Source organism: Mus caroli, chromosome 16, assembly GCF_900094665.2.
Source record: "Mus caroli chromosome 16, CAROLI_EIJ_v1.1, whole genome shotgun sequence".
Lineage (NCBI taxonomy): Eukaryota > Metazoa > Chordata > Mammalia > Rodentia > Muridae > Mus > Mus caroli.
Window position 1 is genome coordinate 20,776,038 of NC_034585.1, and position 2,234 is coordinate 20,778,271.

The following is a 2,234-nucleotide window of genomic DNA, read 5'->3' on the forward strand; positions in this document are numbered from 1 at the left end:
TGTGTGTATGTGTGTGTGTGTGTGTGTGTGTGTCTTTCATTTGGGAATCCAAAACATTTGGGTGGCTGTAGAGGAGGCTTGCATTGGGGAGTTTAGAGCAGATCTAAAATTTACTACTTCCACCATTCAATACACAAGAGATCAGGGCTACCAGAAACCAAGGGAAGGAAGAGCCCCCGGGAAGTAGCAATGGACTGCCATGTTGGATGTCCCTAGAGGAGCAAGGCTGAGAACTGACGATCATTGGTGATCTAGTGTGGAACCCTTTATATTGAACAATGGCAGGAGAACCTCATTTCATCCAGTGAAGGGGAAGTAGAAGAGGAACTGGAGACCATGAGCGTATCGGCACAAGAATTATTGCTGCAAAATGTTGCGGAGAAAAGAGGAAGTCCAGGACAGAAGAAGGGTGAGTGAGAGTTAAAAGTTACTTGATGGACCAGTCACAGCCCATTTAGAGGCTGGTGGGGACCACAGAGAGGAAACTTTTGGATGCTTTTGGAAAAGGGCAGAGTGTCGTGCGATGAGGGCTGAGAGTTAACCTCTCCTGGTGACTAAAGGGTTAACTTCTGTAGAAGCTGCTCTGGTACCTGCTGTAACAAAGAACAGCAAACAGGTTTGTAGGCATACATGTTTTGCAGTCTGCTCAACCTTTCCTCTAGTCCATCACCCACCAGAGGTCGGAGAAGAGAAAAGTTATTAGGTTATGGGAGAAGTAGACTTGTTTAGACATAGTGCTTTGAGGGTGAGTCCAATCTTCACTGTCAGGATGTCAGCAGTTTAGCTCAGGAGCAAACACCAAATATGAGAAGTTCTGTGGTGAGTTTCCCTCAATGGCATCACCACAGATGAAGCACAGCAATGCAATGTAAGGCTAACTGATGTAAGGGCTTCTCCAAAGTGGGGAATAGTGAGACAGAGCAAAGCAAACCAATGCTGTATCTTCCACTGTCTGTGGGGTCATACCTATATTCCTTCATCATGAGTCCTTGCTGCTATATCACAACATTCTTTTACCTGTGTCTGCTTCAGCAAAACATCCTTTCACCTGTGTCTGCTTTAGTAAAACATCTTATGTGCCCCAGCAAACATCATTTGACATAACTGACTTTCCAAAGAAACCAGACAGAAGTTTCTTCCTGGAAGTCCTGCCTATTCTCTCTTGCTTTTCTATTGGCCATTCAACTTTTCAATGACAGGTGAATGCTTTTACACAGTGCGCAAGGGACTATCCCTACAGGAGAGGCCATAATGGTGGGGGAGGCATAGCACTGGGTGGCAGAGGCAGGAGCCTGACCGATCACATCTTGACTTCTCATGGAAAGCAGTTGGGAGGGAGTTGTAAATTGGAACCAGGGCAAAGCTATAAACTCTCAGAGCCCAATCCCTGTGACCTGTTTTCTCTTTCAATGCTGTACCTCCTAAAGATTTCATAACCCAACTAAATAGTAACACTTGTAGTGGACCAAGGGTTCAAACACATGGGCATGTATGAAACATTTTTCATTCAAACTACAAGTAGTTGTTTTCAAGCCCCACTCAGCCACACAGGGGCAGGAGAATCATGATTACAGAGCTTTCGAGTCTTACAAGGTAAATGTAGCTCATGGGAGCCAACAAGAGGCAAAAGAATTGAGAGCAATAATAAAATCACGATGCTTGCTCAGAAATAAAAGTGAGTGGTAGGGAAGAAGAGAAGTGCCCAAGTGAGCATCCTGCAGTTGCTCTGGCTTTAAGGATAAGGAAGGTGGTGTGTGGAGAAAGTCTCGTGTTCTGAGGTCCAGAGCCAGACTCCAAACCTCCAAACCTTAGGCGTCGTGGCTCACATGTCTGCTCTTAGCTCATGGGGGGGGGGGGAGAGATCAGAAGCCTTGAGAGAGACATAGGCTTGGGAAGATGGAAGGACAGAGCAGAAATGACAGAGACAGTCTCACCCTGATTTAGCATGTATCTGTAAGTTCCTCAGACTGGTTCCCCTCCAATGTCCCAGGGCCCTGTGTATATTTTCTCCTTAATTCACATCTCATTCTCCTTGTATGTTTTCTTTAAAAGAAAAAGTCCAGTGTTTCATTCTCCAAACAATTCTTTCATTTCCATCTCTAACTATCGCTTACACACCTTCTGCACTTTTTCTGTTTTCCTTCCTTCCTTCCTTCCTTCCTTCCTTCCTTCCTTCCTTCCTTCCTTCCTTCCTTCCTTCCTTCCTCCCTCCCTCCCTCCCTCCCTCCCTCCCT

The 2,234-nt window shown here is 45.7% G+C and overlaps 1 long non-coding RNA gene across 1 annotated transcript in view; it reads left to right on the top strand.

Moving 5' to 3' along the window:
* LOC115029546 overlaps positions 1–2,234 on the top strand; it is a 7,988-nt gene that overhangs the window by 5,409 nt on the left and 345 nt on the right. The window contains exon 2 of the long non-coding RNA XR_003835104.1: positions 286–409. This is a non-coding gene — a long non-coding RNA (uncharacterized LOC115029546). The remainder of the gene's footprint in view (positions 1–285; positions 410–2,234) is intronic.